This window comes from Lissotriton helveticus, unplaced genomic scaffold (genome assembly GCF_964261635.1).
Source record: "Lissotriton helveticus unplaced genomic scaffold, aLisHel1.1 SCAFFOLD_1039, whole genome shotgun sequence".
NCBI lineage: Eukaryota > Metazoa > Chordata > Amphibia > Caudata > Salamandridae > Lissotriton > Lissotriton helveticus.
The window spans coordinates 149,626-171,894 of NW_027611791.1; the positions used below are offsets into that span (position 1 = coordinate 149,626).

Below are 22,269 nucleotides of genomic sequence, written 5' to 3' on the forward strand. Positions count from 1 at the left end.
GCATGGCTTGGCAGTTCGGGCTGGACTGTTCCCATGAGGCACAGGGTCAGACTGATTTGCATATAGCCATGTCTGAACTGGGGTGGCAGAGTGGGCTAAAGAACGGTGATGGATAAAACCCAGATCGTTTGACTGGGTGTGTGTGTTTGATTGGTTCAGATGCTCCGTCCATCACCGCCCCCTTTTGTACCTCTTCCAGGGGCCGCGGCGCGGGGTATAAAAGGAGGAGCTGAGGCGCCTGGCGGACAAGGACTGCAGGAGGCGCTAGAGAAGCTCCCGCTCTGACACCGGAATACCCGCGACCCTCGCACCCGCCGCCATGGACGTCACCATCAGCCACCCCTGGATGCGGCGCCCCTGGTTCCCGGGCCCCCTCTTCCCCAGCCGCCTCTTCGACCAGCGCTTCGGCGAGGGGCTCCTGGACACCGACCTCCTCCCCGGCTTCTCGGGCAGTGTCTTCCCCTATGCCCGGACCCCCAGCCTGCACCTCCCGCTGGAGACCGGCCTCTCCGAGGTAAGTCGCTTGTGACCGGTGTATAAGAGCGCAAACGACCGCTGAACCTGTCGCTGCGGACTGGCCGTGGCAGGGGCATTAACCCACCGAGTTAGCTCTGCATCGGAGTATTCATTGTAACCTGGGCTGGATTAATTTACCTGTTTGCGGGTTATTCCTGGTTCACAGCAATAGGTTGAGAGCTCTTTAGCAACTAACAGGTGTGTGTAGATCGCTGTGCTATCTGTGTGTATGATCCTTCCAGTGCCGGTCGCTCCCCCACGCAGCTCCCCACCCCGACTGCAGTGGTATCGTAGCGCTTGGCATTTCTTGTGTTTGCTGCCTCCTCGCATTGCTCCTATTTTTGAACTGTGCTGATCTTTTTAGCCGTGCTGCTGAATCGATTTAATTTAATTAATTGACTCGAACACGCTCATTTGTGTCTGTTCGGTGCCGGATTCTAGAAAGTTACTTATCTGAAGCGCGCAGTCAGCGAGTCCGCATTGTTCCTTAATTGATTATATTTCTTTTGAATGCATGATTGCATAGCGTAGTACTGCCCAATCCAATTTGGTTTTTTGGCCAGCAGCCATCTTCACGTTAGTTGTTGTGCCTCCTTGCTCGGACCCACACCCCGCCCTCGGCCTCCCAGCTGTCCCTCCCTCCCACTGAATCTCCTGCCCCGACCCTCTGCCATCTCCTCTGTGACCGTCCTGATCCTTCCAGTGCCGGTCACTCCCCCACGCAGCTCCCCACCCCGACTGCAGTGGTATCGTAGCGCTTGGCATTTCTTGCGCCTGCCCGAGGCCACGCAGTGGCCATCAGGAGGGCGGGCTCCTAGTCACGGAGGGCTGTCCCGCCCCCGCATGACGCAGTAGTTCCTCTCCTGAGGCAGTCTCCCCTGGTTGGTGGAGACTGGTAGTGATGCACGTCCGGGGCGGTGGGGAGGAGCCGTCTGGAGTTCATCAGACCTCTGCCCTGCTGGGGAGGCCTCTTTGCCGCCCCGGACGTCGCTGTTCCATGTTGGGACACTCTTTTTGCCTCGACGCGTGGTAGTGTCCTCGAGAGGGACTCTCTTTTCCTGTCGGCTGGAGGTCTCCTTCAGTGCCGAGGTCCCATGGGGGCACCTCGATGGTCTGGCGTCGTGTTTGTTGGCGTCTTCCGGTGCGGTGAGTCTTGCCCGGCGTTGTTTATTGCGGGATACACCAGTTTGCATTGCGCCCCCCCCCCTTTTTACGCGGCGGGAGAACAGCAGGTCCCGAGGTTTGAAGTCTGTGAGGGGGCGCGAACAAAGCAGCACCCGGGCGCGGGGGATAGATTCATACCGCTACCTCAGCTTGACTCTGTTGAATCGTGGCACTTTCTGAGTGGCTGGTTTGCGCGCAAGTAACGGGTGTGCTTGGTGTGATGGCAGTAGGGGTCTCCTGCAGGTGCGGTAGCTGCCGGGGGAGTCGGCTGGTCTCGTCCCGTGGGCGTGGAGGCCTTTGCTGCCGGTGGTATTGTCACGTCGCGGCTCAAGCGGGTTCAAGCGCATCCTGGGTAGAGCAGCGGGTGCGTCGGGCGGGTTCGCACTTCTGGGGGCAATAAGTATTGCGCATATGGGTTGCGGTCATCTTTATTGTGGGGCAAGTTGTCGGGAGTTCGGCTGGAGCACGGGTGGTGTCGTATTGTGCTGAGCGCAGCTCCGCGGGTATCTTGGTGCGAGGTGTTCACAGGCGGGCGTCGCCAGTTCTATGCTGATTTCCGCCCCGGGGGAAACTGAGTCATCTTCGGCATGTTGTGGTTGCGGCCCGGGACTTGTCACGTAGGGGCGGTTGTAAGAGGCATGGAGTCATTTTCATTGCACTAACCCCGGGCTATTCGGATCCATAACGCGGCGGCTGTGGTTGCTTGTGGCATGCTTCCGACCGCGGCGCTAATTCAGTTTATTACTCGCATTATGGGTATATTTAAAATTCTGCGACATCGGTGTATTCACTCCGAGCACATCATTCAGTCTTACCATTGTTGGGTGTCGGCCATCCTCGGGCCTTTCGCGGCATGTCTGTTGTAGGTTTGTTGTGCTGACACTTGGGTCACCAGTCTCCCAACGACTAAGAACGGCGCGATTCTATAACGCAGTGTGGTTTGTTAATATACATGCATATATGGGCAAGCGTGGGGATGGTCCTGGTTCCTTGCAGTTGCTTACTACTATCCTGGTGCACGTGTGTAATGGCTGAAGGGTGCGGCCATTTTAGGGACACCATGGTGTGATGTCCGGCGCTTAAGGGTAATGGCGTCCAGTGCGGCTATTTTTGGTGGTGGTTTGTTTCCTTTGACCGGCGCAAGACGTGTATGGCGCCTGTTGGCGGTGAATTTGGGTCACGGTTCTTCGATATCGGCGCATGTGAGTAAGTGAGGACAATTTTGACGGACATTTCCGTGGAATGCATGGTTAAGAGGATACTGTGTTCGGGTCCTCCCTCCCCCATTATGTTTCCTTTTCGCTCCGCCTGGCTTGCGATGCAGCCGGGTTCTCTATGACTTGCGGTGTTAGTCACGAGGTTCAGCTTCTTAAGCATGTGACTGTTGCTTCCGACCCACGCAGCACTTCTGGTGTGGGCTTCTATACCTAATTTTGCCATTCTTATTTCAGACTCCGCCCCTTTGTTCGCCCCCCCCCCGCGCCCCCTTTTGCGAACTCCCGGCGCCGCGCTGACCAGGCAGCTCCTGCAACCACTCCTTGTGAGGTATGTATGCTGGCAAACAGGAGGGTGTGGTGTTGAGGGGGCCTCAGGTATCCGATTCGTTGCATCAGGCCTCCTGCTAGGTAGTATTATCAGATGGGGTCATAGTCATGTTTAGTCTCCTTCCTTTGCAAGTACAGCGCGAATTTTGTCATCTGGCTTCTGTTACATTAAGTCTCACCTCATTTATATTGTCATATACAAGCAGTGATTATGGGTTGGTATTGTCTCGTGCAGAGTACATTAACGTCGTGTGATTTGAAAGGGAGTTACCTGCAAGTTCAGTACTGCTGCAAATCATTTAAGGGAGATTGCCGCACCTCTAAGGAGCATTCGGGTACTCAGTAGTTTGTGTACCTGCACTTGCTTAATTCTTTTGCACGAGATATATGTACGGATGAATGTCTAATTACGCCACCCTGTTAAAAAATGGACTCGCCCGCAGTCTTTAGAATTTTGCTGTGAAGGTTTTGGAGAGCGAAAAAATATATCATCTCAAAGGGGCAGTCTGAATCTCTGTAAACTTCTTGGTCTACACCTTCATCGCGCATCCAAGTCTTTGTATTCTCACATCTGCTGATGCACGCGTCTAATCCATACACAAGTTCCTTCTTCAGCCTCTCGTGCGTGCAGGTTGACATTACGGTATGTTTATGGTTTGAGTAATTGCAGTTGTTAGGAACGACGTCCGGGACCACTAGTTCTTACCTGTGCCGGATACGTAGATGGTCTTCTGGCTAAATTATTTATTCCTTAACGAAGCACGTTGGTGTGTACCGCGGCTGTATCAAGCCTTGGCTGTGGGTGGGAGAATGATATGTCTTTATGAAATCTTCGGCGTGTTTGGATATGTTTTTGATGGGTGTTGCCTGTGGTTAAAGAAATGCTCAATATTGTCCGTCATTTTTAGAGGTAGCATCATGGTATTCCAAAGACACATCTTTCCCCCCCATGGGAGCAAGTCCCCTAGCTCAGTTCCCAGTACTAGCCTCAAATATTTAGGCCTCTTACCTAAATCGGAATTTTTAGATGCCGCTAGCCCGGAAAATGAGGGGTGTAGAGTAGCCATGTCAGCCTAGCAGACAAGCACAAACCTAGAGGCCCGGGCCCCAAACTGAAAGGGTTGCACAGATACTTAAGTAGGTAATTCTGGTAGGCTGAAATAACTATTCCGGTGTGTTCACATGTACCCCTATTATGAAATTGACAAGCTATTTATAAGGAAGGGCACTATACGATTTGAATGGGGACCAGCCGTGCGGTGCTAACCCTTGATTCATGTTACTTCTTTGTAATTTCACCCTGCATCGGTTGTGCCTTCCCTATAAGTCTCTATGAACAGGTGCGAATGCACAAGCCTTAAACGTCATCAGTATTGTTCATCTTGTAGGATGGGCAGTTAAGAATATTTTCAAATTCATTGACCCCCCTGTACGCCAATTTGGTCCGGTTTGGGAGCCCGGCATAGGGGGAAGTCGAGGCTAATGCGCAACTTCCTGTCCCAATGGTATCTTACTATAAGTTGTCTAACCATTCCATTACAATGTGTGGCATTTTGGTGGCAAATGACATGCCTACGATCATATCACCCAAGATAAATATTGGATATTCGACCAGCGTCATCTTGAGTTTAGCAGGACAGTTTCTCTGGCGATGGAGGGTGCGAGTGGTTCATTATACACTTATTGAAAGCGATCCTTCAGTCGAGCCCTGCTTCTATTCCTAATAATACATTACCTTAAGCCCCATGTATGACAGAGATTAGTGCTGTGTTCTTTCTGCTATTATCAGGAATAAAAATGGAAAGTAACCCTCTAACCATACGGGAACTGATCAGCTTTGCAGGTAGTTATCTACAACGGTGTGGGTGGGAGTATGTCATCAGCATAGCATGTGATAGAACTGGTTTAATAATATTATAGCTGGAGGCTGGACAGGATTTGAGAATAAACCCATTCCTGTTTTTATATGAAGAGACTCCCTCACTGAGACAGGCAAACAAGAGCGTAGCTGCAGCGGGTGCAGTGGCACCGAGGACGCCTGTCTCCTCCTTATTGTTGTATTTGATCATGGCTGTAATTTTCATTCTATCTCTATCCTGGGACCCATATCTTTCCGGTAACAGTGCCTATGACACACCAACTACTCTATTAGGCTTGCTCCCCGCACCCACACCTTGCGATTCCTGCTCAAAGAAAACAAGGCATTTGCAGTTATAGTTAATGCTGCACGCCGGGCCATGTTTCGGAAAGTAACCTGACGCTTTGGCAAGGCACGACTACTTTAATTCGATAGTTCTGCCTTGCATCTGACCCGCAGGTAATCTTAAAGGAAATCCAGTATAGTTTTATGTTATTATTATTTTCGAAGCACTTTCGTTATAACTTGGTCCCATTCACCACACAAGAGGTGGTCATCATACTGATAGGCTCTACGGCTGATCTCTTTTCAGTCCTTTTTCTAACATGCGGCGAAGTGCTAGATATTAGACATCATATGTCACACGTAAAATGAATGGATATGCCACACATACTTAGTCTCAAACTGTCAGCTATGTATAGGTCCCCGTATTTACTCCAGGAAGTTATACAGGAGGCTTGCTATTATTTTAAATACTAGGGGTTCAATTGTTTTACAGGTACAATAAATATTATGTATGGGTGTGAATGAGGTGTGAATATACAAGCCTACAAACAGTGTATGCGCTAGGGCACAAGTCATTTGAGCCGCTAATTTCGAGCCCTTGTGGAGCAACTGTTTTTCCCCTCGTTTTCACGAGAAAGCAGCACTGTGAGCTATTGAATTGTCACTCATAATTACACTCAAATTATAAAATGTCTCACATAGCAGCCGGCACTTGGTAGGATGCGGATTGGCGTAAACTCCCCTGCGTCAGTTAAGTTTCATGTTACACGAGTGAGCGTTCATGTTAAATAAGCCAAGGCCATATGGGACTGCCTTGGCGTGCCCTGTAGTCTGTTAGCGCCAGTAAAGATGTACTGTTCCCAAATGTTTTGTTTACATGCTAACCAACAATTTCTTGCTACGATAATATACTAAATTGTGGCCAGACACCACCTCCTGGCATGTCCCAGCTACCCAGACTGTACTTTGTGAGTGGGTGGGTGGGTATGTATTGTGCGCCTCACACTTATCAAATCTGCTGTAGCCATCACCAGGCTTAGTGCTGTGGCACACCGGAGAATTCGGAATGGATCTACATTCTAGACTCTTCCCCTATGATATCTCATTCAGAATAAACCTTCTCCCAACTAAATCGTCCCTGTTAGACATGTTTTCTTATGCCAGGCAATTTTAGTGGTGTGGCCATTCTTGGGCTTCTTCTGGCCAGAACCTGAAAGCGATTTTCTGAGTGTTGTATTCTGACTAGGGTTATCAAAAATGCTAAAAACTCCGGGAGTTGATAGTACCCCCCCTGGTATTTTGGGCAGATGAAGGGAGTGCAGCACAAGCGCTTGTGCCATGCTGGTCGGCAAACTTGCCACCCAGTGTGGAGGCAATAGGTATAGCACGCAATAGACACCAGGGCATTAGAACATACGGGACGTTGGCAATGTTAGCGCTGGTGTAAGTGCAAGCTAAACACGTGAGAAAGTGTAAGTGCAAAGATAAACACGTGGGAAATAGCAAACAGTGCGTTCAGAGAAGTGGCGTGGCTGGCAACAAAGAGTACCACACACTGGTACATAGGGAGCACTGCAATAATGGCAAACACGTAAAATTGAGAAATACTACCTGTACACTCCTGATAACAGCACATGTGTTGCTCTACCATGAATAGGGAAGGTCGTATGTCAATAGTCATTTCCCTCCTTCCTTTGGTCCTGCTGTCTATCTTTCATCTTAGGCTCGGGTACCTGTTGGCAGCCCACCCGCGGTCTGCAGCCTTAGTGTAACAATCAATTCAGGTATAAGGAGAACATCCGTGGCTACCACAGCCCGAGCCCGGACTGTCTATAATCGTTGAGGTGGGTCCCTAGAAGTCCTTTAGAGAATGTTCTATCTGGTATCTTACCCGGTGCCCCCCCCCCCCCCCGGTGTCGGTTCCCTATCCCTGGGGGGGGGGGGTCCTAGTTAACTTAGGACAAGCTATCCCTGTGGTAGGATAGACTGGCAGCCGGCAGGCCGGACTGGGGGGCATGTGTTATCGGCTGTCCCCGTGGTTTTTTTCTGTTTTCACTTGTTAGACCACGTCGCTAGTTATTCCAATATATACATTTGCATACTGCAATAGACTTCTGTATTCTGTAGGGGTTATGCCAATGGGTGCCTGAGTGGCTTTTATTTCTCCAGGCATATCCCGGCGCAGGTCTGGAGCTTAGGGGGCTCCCCGTTGCAGGCGCAGTTCTCCCCCGGGAGGTGGTTGTAGGTGGCTTACAGACTAGTTAACTTATGGTATCATGGCCGATGCTGCTTACCAGCCCAAAACCCAAGTCGGCCTTCAGTCTAGCTAACTTAACGGTATGTCTGAAGCTGCTTCCAGCCTAAAACCTAGAGGGCAGGGGATGCCGGCTGTTTGGCCTGGGAACCCGGATTATCCATTATCTGGGACTCGTCCAAGTTCTATAGTATGTCCGGTGCCCTCCTATTCCCTCGTGTCAGTGAGCACAATTACTCTCCCTGCTGGATTATGAAGACAGTAATTCAGATGTATCTGTGACTCCATGGCGCAGTTTTCTGACGCTCTGTGGGAAGGGATATGGTGGTGTCCCAACGGCTTGCGCTGGACAGCCTATTTCATGTTACTGAGGGCCTCTGTGGTAGGGGCCCCTTCCTATCCCTTTAGTTTCCCTGAGGGGTTGTAGGACAGGTTTATTGGTGCCTGATGGTAGCACCCCACGCCTTGGGCGTTGCCCCGTTCCTCCTCTGTCTGGAGGTAGCAATTCTAGGTGTAGGTTGCAGGTAAAGAGCAGTAATAATGGTGGGGGGCCCGTGCGGCAGCGGGAACCACCTCACGGGCTGTGGCGGAGTTACTGGGCGATCCGGAAGAAGAGAGGTGCAAACGCTGGACGTCAGCGGGCACATAGGGGTGCCAGAGCATAACCTCAGAGCCTAACCTGGAACCTCATGGGAGGTGCAGGAATCCGTGTCGGCGCCCCAGTAGTCCTTCGGGCGGTTGTGGGCCTGTGCAACCGGGGGTTTGCCTAGTCACGCCCAGTAAATGGGCGTGTCAGTATAATTATGGTATTTGTACAACAGTTGGGTGGTTCGCCACTGTGTTGTTTGGCTCAACAGGCGGGCAGGTAGCGGGTAGCGGGTTATTCCTGGTTCACAGCAATAGGTTGAGAGCTCTTTAGCAACTAACAGGTGTGTGTAGATCGCTGTGCTATCTGTGTGTATGATCCTTCCAGTGCCGGTCGCTCCCCCACGCAGCTCCCCACCCCGACTGCAGTGGTATCGTAGCGCTTGGCATTTCTTGTGTTTGCTGCCTCCTCGCATTGCTCCTATTTTTGAACTGTGCTGATCTTTTTAGCCGTGCTGCTGAATCGATTTAATTTAATTAATTGACTCGAACACGCTCATTTGTGTCTGTTCGGTGCCGGATTCTAGAAAGTTACTTATCTGAAGCGCGCAGTCAGCGAGTCCGCATTGTTCCTTAATTGATTATATTTCTTTTGAATGCATGATTGCATAGCGTAGTACTGCCCAATCCAATTTGGTTTTTTGGCCAGCAGCCATCTTCACGTTAGTTGTTGTGCCTCCTTGCTCGGACCCACACCCCGCCCTCGGCCTCCCAGCTGTCCCTCCCTCCCACTGAATCTCCTGCCCCGACCCTCTGCCATCTCCTCTGTGACCGTCCTGATCCTTCCAGTGCCGGTCACTCCCCCACGCAGCTCCCCACCCCGACTGCAGTGGTATCGTAGCGCTTGGCATTTCTTGTGTTTGCTGCCTCCTCGCATTGCTCCTATTTTTGAACTGTGCTGATCTTTTTAGCCGTGCTGCTGAATCGATTTAATTTAACTAATTGACTCGAACACGCTCATTTGTGTCTGTTCGGTGCCGGATTCTAGAAAGTTACTTATCTGAAGCACGCAGTCAGCGAGTCCGCATTGTGCCTTAATTGATTATATTTCTTTTGAATGCATGATTGCATAGCGTAGTACTGCCCAATCCAATTTGGTTTTTTGGCCAGCAGCCATCTTCACGTTAGTTGTTGTGCCTCCTTGCTCGGACCCACACCCCGCCCTCGGCCTCCCAGCTGTCCCTCTCTCGCCCCTCCCCCCTCCACTATCTATTTATGCCTGATACATTTGCGCGCAGCGTTCACGCGCAGCGATCACGCCCCATGCTCGCCGAAGGTGCGCCAAAGGTAAGCCCGTCTACGCCCGTCCGAGCCTGGACCGCGACCAGTGCCAGACCCCCTGGTCCCCACTCCACCCGCATTACATACGACGCCTCCACCCTCTTAGCACTTAACCCCGGCCGACTCCCTAACTGCGCCCAAGCAGCACCAGGACACACCCATGGACCCTTCACCTGCCACTCCTGCAAATTCACCTGCATCAAGACCCACACCAAACCCACAAACACCAAACAGAGATCCAACACCAACCACCTTAAATGCATCCTTCTCAACACCCGCTCGGTTCACAAACACGCCATCGACCTCTGGAATCTACTCGACACCATCTCCCCGGACATCGCCTTCCTAACAGAAACCTGGATGAGTGCCTCTTCAGCTCCAGACATCACCATAGCCATCCCGGACGGCTACAAGATCATCCATAAGGACCGCACCATCCAAACTGGAGGAGGCATCGCCATCGTCCACAAGAACACCATCCGCGTCTCAACCAGCTCAGAAGACAACCTCGCTATCGCCGAACACCTTCACTTCCAGATCCACACCGACCCCAATACCACACTCAGAGGCACCCTCCTCTACAGGCCACCAGGACCCCGTACCAAATTCAGCGAAGACATCACTGACTTCATCAGCCCACACGCCCTCCCCTCCGAGGACTACATTCTACTGGGAGACCTCAATTTCCATCTGGAAAAGAGCAACGACAGTAACACTACCACCCTTCTGGACAATCTCGCCAATCTCGGACTCAACCAACTTGTTAACACCCCCACACACTATGCAGGACACACACTCGACCCTATCTTCACTTCCAGCAAGCACATCTCCTTCACTCACACCACACCCCTCCACTGGACGGACCACAGTTGCATCCACTTCATTTACAATAAGACCACGATCCACAACCACCCTCAACCAACTCTGCGAAGAAATTGGAACAAAATCACCATCGACCAGATCTCCACGTCGCTCCTTCAAAAACCCCCTGCCTATTCAACGAACCCTAACCAAGCCGCCATCAACCTCACACAATGGTTAACTCAAACCGCCGACAAACTAGCACCCTTGAAAAAACATCAAATCAAGCAAAGAAGCAAGAACGCCCCCTGGTTCAACGATGACCTTAAGAAATCCAAGAAGCTCTGTCGTTCCCTTGAGAAAACTTGGAAAAAAGACCCAAACACTATCACCCAAACCGCCTTCAAAAACGCCACCCGCAAACACCACCAACTAATCCGGACAGCCAAGAAATCAGCACTCAAAGACCGACTAGACAACAACGCCCACAACAGTAAGGAACTTTTCAACATCATCAAAAAATTCACCAACCCCACCGCCAGCTCAAACGACATCACCCCCTCTCAAGTCCTCTGCGACTCCCTCGCCTCATTCTTCCATGACAAAATCGCCGACATTCATAACAGCTTTGACAACCAACCCGTAAACCAGTCCACCCCACTCACCTCCGAACCTGTACCGCCTCCGAAAAACCTTTTCGACTGGAACCCAATCACCACAGAAGACACCATTCGCCTGATGAACTCCATCCACTCAGGATCCCCTACAGACCCATGCCCCCATCACATCTTCAACAAGGCAGACTCCATTATCGCACCCCATCTCCGAGACGTCATCAACTGCTCCCTCAACTCCGCCACATTCCCAGAAAGCTGGAAACACGCCGAACTCAGCGCACTCCTGAAGAAACCCACAGCAGACCCCACCAAACTCAAAAACTACCGCCCCATCTCGCTCCTCCCATTCCCTGCCAAAGTCATTGAGAAAGCCATCAACAATCAGCTTGCCGCCTTCCTCGAAACCAACAAATCACTCGACTCCTCACAGTCTGGCTTCCGAGCCAAACACAGCACCGAGACCGCCCTCATCGCAGCAACAGACGACATTCGAACACTACTGGACAACGGAGACACAGTCGCCCTCATCCTCCTTCACCTCTCCGCAGCCTTCGACACAGTCTGCCATAGCACCCTGATACAACGCCTCAGAAACATCAGAATTCAAGGAAAAGCATTGGACTGGATCATCTCGTTCCTCGCTGGAAGAACTCAGAGAGTCCGCCTCCCCCCTTTTAAGTCAGAGGCCACCGAAGTCATCTGCGGCGTCCCGCAAGGATCTTCACTCAGCCCCACCCTCTTCAACGTCTACATGAGCCCCCTCGCAACCATCGCACGTCAACACAACCTCAACATCATCTCCTACGCTGATGACACTCAGCTGATCCTTTCACTCACCAAAGACCCAATCACCGCCAAAACCAACCTACATGAAGGGATGAAAGAAGTAGCCGAGTGGATGAAGCACAGCCGTCTGAAACTGAACTCGGACAAAACGGAAGTCCTCATTTTAGGGGCATCCCCTTCCGCCTGGGACGACTCTTGGTGGCCAACGGCCCTAGGAAAAGCCCCCATACCGACGGACCACGCAAGGAACCTGGGCATCATCCTGGACTCCTCACTCTCGATGACCAGACAAGTCAACGCCGTCTCATCATCATGCTTCAACATCCTACGCATGCTCAAAAAAACATTTCGCTGGATCCCCACCGAAACAAGAAAAACGGTCACCCACGCACTGGTTACAAGCCGTCTGGACTACGGAAACACCCTTTACGCCGGCACCACCGCAAAACTGCAGAAAAAACTCCAACGCATCCAAAATGCTTCAGCCAGACTCATACTAGACATCCCCTGCACAGACCACATTTCCGTTCACCTGAAAGACCTTCACTGGCTCCCCGTCAACAAGAGGATAACGTTCCGTCTCCTCACCCACGCACACAAAGCCCTATACGAACTTGGACCCGATTGTCTCAACACGCGCCTTTCCTTTTACACCCCCACCCGCCAGCTGCGCTCGTCCAATCAAGCCCTCGCCGCTGTTCCGCGCATCCACAAAGCCACCATGGGGGGAAGATCCTTCTCCTACTTAGCGGCCAAAACCTGGAATTCCCTTCCCATCCACCTCCGCCTCACTCAAAACCACCTAGCCTTCAGAAAACAGCTCAAAACCTGGATATTCGATAAGTAAACCTCCCCCCCTTCCTAAAGCGCCTTGAGACCCTCTGGGTAGGTAGTGCGCTATATAAATTCTGACTTGACTTGACTTGACTTGATGCTATACGGTGAAACACTTAAAATATCATCGTTTCTAGGCCCTTTAAAGCTGCAGTCATTCAGCGACGCTACGTTTAGATGTTGGTAGGATAGGTTTGCTGCAACATTTGTCTAATGCGGGGGCTAAGTATACTCCACCGTGTACTGCAGTGGGAAGACCAATCAACAGCAGGGTGTGAACATGCGCCCTTTACCATGTGCAATTACGAGAAGGAGCCGCGCTAACCCGCTGAGCTACCTCACTAACATTGGAAGCTGGGACCTGCCCGTTACACTGACTCTGCCCCAGCCCTGCGATATTTTCAGCGGTTCTGGCGTGTTGTACTATATTAAAATTAGCAGACATTTTAGGGGCTTAGTTAAAGAATGGTTGCCTTCTTCTTATCATCAATACATGTATTTTAAGAAGGGTCAAGGTGCCTGCGTCTGCATACGATGCTTGTGCTCACGTCGGTCTGGTGTCTCAGTGCAGCAGGGTGCCCACTAGTCGAGCTTGTGGTCATAGATACCAGTCGCAGCGCAGCCTTTCATCTTTCCAAGGTGGATAAAAGTGCGGCACTGGGTGCACACGCAGAATCTGCGCCGAGGGTCGGTGTTCGTGCAGTGGCGCCCTGCTGTGGCCTGTTGATGCACAAATATAGATTTAAAGGCGTCCAGGGGTGACTCGTTCATCCGGCTGGCAGCCCAGGGCCGCGTGTTTATTGTTGACATGCAGCTCGACCTTTCTGGAAGGGGCGGAGACCCCAGGGTGCCCGGGCGGCGCGACAGGGAGGCGGGAAATAAAAATACTTGGGAGAACGTTCTAGAAGTAGCTGCCTGGGCTGGTGAGACACAACGACGGTGGCGGGTGCAGGAGGAAAGAGGGAGAGAAACAAAAAGGGAGCCGTGGGGGTCTCCAAAGAGGGGGCGGACACAGAAAAACAATAATACCGTTGGATCTGCTCCTGAGCCTATGTGTCCTCGAATGACCCTAGTAGAGCAGCCGGTGTTGTGTTGTGCACGGCTGTTCTTGCTTTGGTTGTGTCTTTGTGTGATCACTTGTACACATAGGTGGGCGCGTCACACCCCCTGGCAGCGTGCGGTCTGTGGGCGCCTCTCTGAGGATCCGTGTCTGTCTGTGGGCGTGACACTCAAGCGGGGTGTCACGCATCGAGTAGATCTGCGTGTGTGTTCACCTGTTGGGGTGTCGAGGATCCCTCTCTGAGGATCCGTGTCTGTCTGTGGGCGTGACACTCAAGCGGGGTGTCACGCATCGAGTAGATCTGCGTGTGTGTTCACCTGTTGGGGTGTCGAGGATCCCTCTCTGAGGATCCGTGTCTGTCTGTGGGCGTGACACCCGAGCGGCCGTGCCTCCGAACTTTTAATCTTGTATTATGTGAGGCGTGTCATGGGTGTGCCTGTGTTTTCTCGGCTGGGGGCGTAACAGAGCCCTGGGTGTGTCCTTTCACTCAGCGTATGTGCCAGGTTTACAAGCGTGTGGGTGTGTTGCTGATCGTCTGTGTTTATTTATGTTTGCTGTTTTCGTAGCGTGAGCTCGACCTAAAGGTATTGAAGCCCTAAATGTATTGAGTGCTTTAAATTAGCGACAAGGAGGGCAAGTCATATTATATTTATTTATATAGCGTGAACAAGGGCATCTTGGCCCGAAACGCGTCGCTGGTTCTGTGGGTGATGTAGTAATAAAAAATTACATCTTGCTGACTTGTTGGTCCGGTCCTCTACTTGCTGGCGTGGAAGCGTGGGCTGCGAGCGCAGAGCGTGCAGAGGAGGAGCGGTGTTTTTCATATATATATATATATATATATATATATAGCTAGGCGCAGGGAGATGAAGTAATTTGCCCAGAAACTCAAGTGCAGATTTGCAAGCCCCTTGCGCCGCTTTTCACATGTTAAAAATGACGCAAAAGTGGCGCAAGGGGCTTGCAAATATGCCCCTCAGGATGTTGCCGAGGTTCGAATCCGGTTCCAAATTTGGTAGCTCTGGTCGTTACGCCACATTGTCCCCTCTTAGTTTATAACGCCTGCGCTGTTTATATGCGTAGATTTGACAAAGTGATTTCTCCCATGTCAGGTCGTTGTGGTTTCTCCCACAGCATATTTACGGCCCACGTTGTGTGTCCTGTATGCAGCGGCAGCACATGCAGTTTGTCCTTACCTACAGAGTATACTCGGCTCGCACGCACACCTATACTCCTTTCCCACAGCATATGCTCACGCTTTTTAACATACTCCTTTCCTACAGGGAGCTCTCAGCTCGCACTCAAGTATACTCCTTTCCCACGGGTGCTCTCAGATCACATGCGTGTGTTCTCATGCAGTCCGCTCCCATGGTTCCCTTTCCTCCATACTACTGTGAACCTCGGCACACACCTGTTCTACCTTCCTACAGTATACTCCTACTTCGCTCCCACAGGTTACCTTTGCTCTACAGTGTAGTCTCTTCTCAAATTCACGCGCGTTCTCAGTTCCTGTAGGGTACTTTCATTTCACGTCCACACGTGCTAGCCGTTATTCTCGGCTCATGCCCGCACGTGCTTCCGTTGCTTACAGATGCTTTCAAGTCACACATCTTTGTTCTTCTCCCTCAGGTGACGCTGGATAAGGACAAGTTCTCCGTGCACCTGGACGTGAAACACTTCTCACCAGAGGAGATCAACGTGAAAGTGATCGGAGACTGCGTGGAGGTGCACGCCAAGCACGAGGAGAGACAGGTGAGGCGCACTGTAGAGTTCATGGGTCACAGTCCGGTGGTGGGACCACGGGGGCACTATACATCCCATGCACACCAGCATATGTACCCGCGGTGCAGTCTTGGGTCCCTAGTAACCTGCAGGAGAAGCCTTCAGCTGATGTGGCATGCCTCGCCCCAGCATGAGGGGGGAGGGAGGGGAGGTGCCAATACCATACAAAGGGGTGCATCCCTCCCCTTGAGAGGGGGTGGACTTGGAGCCAAGGGGGGCATTGGCTTGGATTTTCTTTTCTGCAGCCTCACCATCTGCTATCAGACTTTAGCTTTCTCCAATTAGTGAGGGGTTGGTCTTTACTAGTGATGACAAGCGTAGGCCCCGGCTAACGGCCATTTTATTCTGACTTCCAGGCCCTGGGCATTGCTTCTACTCTGGGCTCGCCCTCTCCGGCCCAAGTCTAGCTTTGCCACCGCTCTTGGGTGAGGGGAGGGAGCTCTTGTGCGCAGGGGACCAAAGATGGCTGATGGGGTGGGGGGGTGAGCAGACACCAACCAAATTGAGAGTGTGAAAAAGGCCGCTTTATTGAAACAGGTGCATATTCACAACAATACAACCCTGGCAAACGCCTTACAAAACTAACCTCACTAATTAAACTATCACCTTAAAACCCCAAACGTCAGGCCCGCCCCTAATACGTCACAATCCCCGCCCCCACCCTGCACAACATAATTACAATTCAACAATATAAAACCTGCATAATCATTTAAACATTATCCCAACCCAAAAGCATACCATCACATTCCCAAATTGCCCACCAACAACTTACGTTAACCAAAACAGTGTAACCACCCCACGAAACATCTATTTAAACTTCTCCAGCCATAGCCCCATTTTAACAAAACCCAACAACCTTCATGTCCCTGCTGGCAAAGAACCCCCAATTTCCGCACGGCACCTGTTCCAAGCGACAATGTACAACATATAACCCATATCCACCTGTTCCGACAAACGACCAAATATAAATTGAGAAATAATAAATATATAAACCCAAAAGGGGAAAAAGGAATAACATTAAACTAGAAAAATTTATTTTAGGGGAGGGAGGGGGGGAATTTTTTTTCAAATTAAGCTAAATGAGCTCCTGGCCACCAGGTCACCTAGCCTAAAATGGTGGCCGGGAGGAGGAGCCAATCAATCAATCAATCAATCAATCACAGCATTTATATAGCGCACTACTCACCCGGAGGGTCTCAAGGCGCTGGGGGGGAGGGGGTCCGCTACTGTTCGAACAGCCAGGTCTTGAGCTGCTTCCTGAAGGCGAGGTGGTGTTGGGTCAGGCGGAGGTGGGTCGGAAGGGAGTTCCAAGTCTTGGCGGCCAGATAGGAGAAGGACCTTCCTTCTGTGGTGGCTCTTCGGATGCGGGGGACGGCGGCGACGGCGTGGCTGGTCGATCGAAGCTGGCGTTTGGGAGCGTAGAAGTTGAGGCGGCTGTTGAGGTATCCTGGGCCTTGGTTGTGTAGGGCTTTGTGTGCGTGGGTGAGGAGCCGGAAGGTGATTCTCTTGTTGACCGGGAGCCAGTGCAGGTCTCTCAGGTGTCCGGAGATGTGGCTGCGGCGGGGGATGTCCAGGATGAGTCGTGCTGAGGTGTTCTGGATCCGCTGGAGTCTTTTCTGGAGTTTGGCGGTGGTTCCGGCATAGAGGGAGTTGCCGTAGTCCAGACGGCTGGTGACGAGGGCCTGGGTGACCGTCTTCCTGGTCTCGGTGGGTATCCATCGGAAGATCTTACGTAGCATGCGCAGGATGTTGAAGCACGACGAGGAGACGGCGTTGACTTGTCTGGTCATGGAGAGGGAGGAGTCCAGGATGAAGCCCAGGTTGCGTGCGTGGTCTGTTGGTTTGGGTGCGCTGCCCAGGGCGGGGGGCCACCAGGAGTCCTCCCAGGCGGAGGGTGAGGACTTCAGTCTTGTCCGAGTTCAGTTTCAGGCGGCTTTTCGACATCCATTTGGCTACTTCTGTCATCCCTTCGTGCAGGTTGGCTCTGGCGGTGGCGGGGTCGTTGGTGAGGGAGAGGATCAGCTGGGTGTCGTCGGCGTAGGAGATGATGTTGAGGTTGTGCTGGCGTGCGATGGCTGCGAGGGGGCTCATGTAGATGTTGAACAGCGTGGGGCTGAGCGATGATCCTTGTGGTACGCCGCAGATGACTTCGGTGGCCTCCGATCTGAACGGGGGAGGCGGACTCTCTGTGTCCTTCCGGCGAGGAAGGAGATGATCCACTCCAGTGCCTTCTCCTGGATTCTGACGTTGCTGAGGCGCTGTACTAGGGTACGGTGGCAGACAGTGTCGGGGGGGGAAGAATTACACCCCTCTCTTTCTGCCCCCCAAAAACAACACAACTAATGACCACCTAAGCTTCAACCAATAACATTTTGAATTTTCAAACACCTTTAAAGTACCTCTCTCAATTCTAACAAATATAAATCCATCCCAATTCGAGACAGATTAACTCCATCACTGCGAAAAAAACTCCAGAGTGTCATAACGAATGTCCTTATGAGACACCCGCCCAAAACCTAAATCTCTGCAAAAACGGGAGACCTCCAAATTTAATTTTCTCCGCGCTTTATCCACTGCCCTAGGCTTAATCGCACCCCTCCAAGATCTACGGGGGACCAATTCAGTCCACAAAACATGACAGCCTGACCACTGTTGTTTTATGAGGGAAAGATCTTTTTTCATAGTTCTCAAAAGAACCACCCCTTTTACCCCACAAAGATCATTTTCACCGAGGTGTAGAAGCAAGACATCCGGACAAATACCTCCTACCAACCAAGAATTCAAAGCAGGAATAAGCTCCCTCCAAATCATACCCCCCTTTCCCTTCCAAACAACATTAAACAATCGATGATTGAAACCAAGCGTAAGACCAAAATAACTCTTTTGAGCTTGAGCTTCCGCACGCCTTATGAAGGAATGCCCCACAATCCAGATCGTCATAACAGATGAACGGGGGCCGGCCACAGAACCTGAAAAAAGAAAAGCAGCATCAAACGTTAAGGAAACTTAGCAGACGCAGGCGCAGCACTAGGATCATTCCGCACATAGCGCTGAAAGCAGTTGGAAGACCATCGCCCTAAAGACATAATATCCTCTTGCGACCAACCCCTATTGTGCGCCTCCGTTGCCGCCCCAATGCGGAAGGAATGAGTACCATAATGACTTTCATCCAAACCAAGAAAACGCAGAGCTTTTCGCAGAACCATGCGCTGTTGATATTCAGTCACTCTAGAACCATCCAAATGTTGAAAAACAGGGGCCTCCTCATCCGCCCCCGAACAAGCCCTCCAACGCCTAGCCCACCGCAAAGGGCACGTCTCAGAAGGAGAAGATGCCTCTAGCCAAATACCCTTCCCTGTGCTTCTCTGATCAGTTTTCGCGCGAGCCAACCAAATGTGCAACCCTCTCTTGGAAAATTGAACATCCCCCCACCCCACCCCAACAGTAACTTTAGATCCTAACAATTCCGACACTCGAAAAGCACCGAAAAACATCCACACCATGAGGGTCGAAAAAAGACAAACCTCAAACTCATCCAAACAAACAGAGGGCAAGACTTGCAAATCTCGGGCCAAGGTCTGCCATGACAAAGGTTGTCGGACCAACCGCTCTCTTCCCCGCTCCCTGGACCAACCCTCCAACATACGTTTACCAACCTCCCCTGCAGAAGGAGGATAGCCCCAAAGCAATTTGCCCATGAAAGCAATACCAGCCAATTTACCTGAAATTGTCACACGAGACAGACCCTTATCCATCAAGTGAAGAATAAACTGCACCACATCCTCAGAACGTCTCCAACCGGGTATGCGCCAGCAAGCTCCAGATTCTAAAAACTCTTTCCAAGCCAATTCATATGCCGTCCTAGTGGAAACTGCCAAGGAACCTACCACCAACTGTAAGACCCTGTCTCGCCTACGGTCCAAAGATGTTCTGGCATGGGGGTCGGCATCCTGTCCGCCTCCGAGGCTAGCCCATGGAATCTCTCCCACTGTGAACGAGACAAAGCATCCGCAATGTCATTGTCCACACCAGGAATGTGCAAGGCCTTAAAACTGATGTCATATTTCAGGCACCCCAACACAAAAACCCTCAAGAGCTTCAAAATCTGGGCCTCCCTGGCCGACTGCTTATTGATAATGTCTACCACAGCCTTATTATCAATGCGAAACAGGACTTTTTTGTGAGCAAACTCATGACCCCACAAAGTCAAGGCAACCACCACCGGGAACAGCTCCAGAAATGCAATACTCCTGCCTCCATTCTTCCACGTAGCAGGCCACTGTTCTGCACACCATCTGCCCTGCCAGTAAAGACCAAAACCAGCACTGCCTGCAGCATCAGAAAAAATTTGGACTTCCCAGACCCAATCTTCTTCCCTGTGCAAAGGAATTCCATTGAAAGAATGTAAAAAGGCTACCCACATCCGCAGATCTTCCTTAACCCCTGCTGATAAGCGAACATGATGGTGAGGCAAATAGTGTCCCGATAGAGCCCTACCTAGACGCCTGCAAAAGGTTCTACCTGCCCTGACCACCCTGCAAGCAAAATTCAGATGGCCTAACAGGACTTGAATCTCTTTGACTGTCACTTTTGACTTACTCAGCATGGAATGTAAGAGTTCCAACATTTTAACCTTCTTTTCCACTGGTAAACGTGCTTCCATAGCATGAAAATCTATCTCAATACCCAAAAAAGACATGGTCGTGCAGGGGCCCATTGTCTTTAAAGGAGCCAAAGGTACACCTAGGAAATCCATCAGAGTCTGGAATGTCCACAAAACCTTCTGACATGCCGAGGAATCGGTAGCGCCCACAAAAAAGAAATCATCCAGGTAGTGTGTTACAAGCTGGTGTCCTGAACAATCAGTGAAAAACCATTGGAGAAAAGTGCTGAAAGTCTCAAACAGTGCGCAGGAGATGGAACAACCCATTGGTAAAGCCTTATCAACATACCATTTCCCATGAAACTGAATCCCCAAAAGATCCCAATCCCCGGGATGTACTGGTAGCAAACGAAATGCGGATTTAATATCGCATTTGGCCATGTCGGCATCAGGGCCGGCAGTCACAACCAAGGCCATGGCCACATCCACTGAAGAATACGACACTGAAGCAGCTTCTTCATCAATGAAGTCATTAACCGAAGAGCCCTCCAGCCATGACAAGTGTTGAATTAAACGAAATTGCCCAGCCTCCTTCTTTGGGACTACACCAATGGGGGAAACAATGAGATTCTCCAAAGGCCAATCATCAAAAGGACCTGCCATCCTCCCCTCTCGCACTTCTTTATCCAATTTGTCTTGCACTACAACTTTATGTTCATCGGCTGACAATACATTTTTGGACCACCGCCGCAGCCGCGGTCCTGTATAGCCAAGCCGAAAACCCTCCCGAAAACCATCCAGCAACAACTTACAAGCATCAGCATTCCCATAACCTCTCAGAGCCACTGCTAGCTGACCAACTTTAACCGGAGTACGAGCCTTTGGGCCCAGCTCCTTGAGTGCTTTTCCCTCCCCTATGAGGCTGAGGCTGCTGTGCAGGACCAGGGGCGTTGGTAGGCTGTTGCGACCATTGTTGACTCCCTGGTACCCGAAGTCCCCAACACCTGGCCAATGCATGTTTCCTCCCACATTGAGAACATTCATGCCTGAACTTACAATATTCTCTGGGGCAGTGACCTTTGTTAAAATCCCAACAGGTCCCAGTGGCAGGTTGAGTTGACGTGGCTGTACCCACCCCTCCCCGGGTGGGCTTCCCCTGAAAGGGCCGGTAAATTAACGGCAAACCGCTAGCCGTAAAAATCGTTTTGCCACCAGCCGATGCACCCATAGTGTGTTGCCACAAGTCTGTGTCCAACTCCCCCTATTTTGCCTCAGGATCCCAAGCCAATCGTGCCCGGAACTCTTCATCATACTGCGCCCACGCAAAACCACTACCCGTTATCTGCGCTTTTCTAATCACGTCCATATACTTAAAAATGGCAACGCAGCGCTCAGGGAATTTTTCGCAGTAGACGCTAGCATATATCAAAAATGCCGCTGTCCAGTTTTCTATCGTCAAAGGAACCTTGGGGCGCTTAGCCAGCTCATACTTTTCCTCCTTAGACCCCTCCTTGGAGCGAACCTCTCTGTGCAATACTTTCAAAAGTTCGACATACTCACCCTTCCAAATTCTTTCTTTAGTAGCTAACATTAAATGAGCGCCCAAAGGTTTCGTAATGCCCATGTAAGGTAATTTCTTTCTTAAGCTCCTTGCTATGTGGGGGATCTTTACCTACCTCCATGGGCTCAGTACCAGTGCTAGAATCCACCTTCGAACTCACACCCCCATCACTCGTACCTACCCCTTGGTCTTTGACATAACGACCCTTGTGAAGTTTAATGTCAAAACCTACTGAAACTGGTTCGCTACCCGTCCCCACAGACACCATTGTTGGTTTGGCCCGTGGCACAGAAAGCTCACCTGGTTGTAATAAAGGAACTTGAGCCAGCTGCATTCTCCATGCCAGATGCTCCACATCGTCGACCGTCCGAGGAACCCTCGCTGAGGGGCCGCTCTCTCGAGTAGGTCTAGGAACCACAGGATTCGGACGCACCACCACTGGTGCCTGTAAAACAGTATCAGAAACGTGAAAATGCCCCCCCCCCTTGAGCCCACATCACGTAACTCGCCCTCCTCAGGGCTGTCATCATCATAATCCAGCACTAGCGATTCCTCCAACCTAGGAGGGGCAAACACCACTGACGGACTTTGAAAACCAACATGGGCCTTACCAGCCCGAACTGGAACACGAGGCGGGGGAGCCGACTGGACCCGGCTGTACTCCCCCAAACGTTGACC

At 51.3% G+C, this 22,269-nt stretch overlaps 1 pseudogene across 1 annotated transcript; it reads left to right on the forward strand.

Annotated features, from left to right (window-relative positions):
- The first annotated feature begins 218 nt into the window (after nucleotides 1-218).
- LOC144806676 (alpha-crystallin B chain pseudogene) lies at nucleotides 219-15,397 on the forward strand (annotated as a pseudogene). Its single transcript, XR_013605874.1, has 2 exons — nucleotides 219-514; nucleotides 15,275-15,397. The product of XR_013605874.1 is annotated as an alpha-crystallin B chain pseudogene (transcript).
- The last annotated feature ends 6,872 nt before the right edge of the window (nucleotides 15,398-22,269 follow it).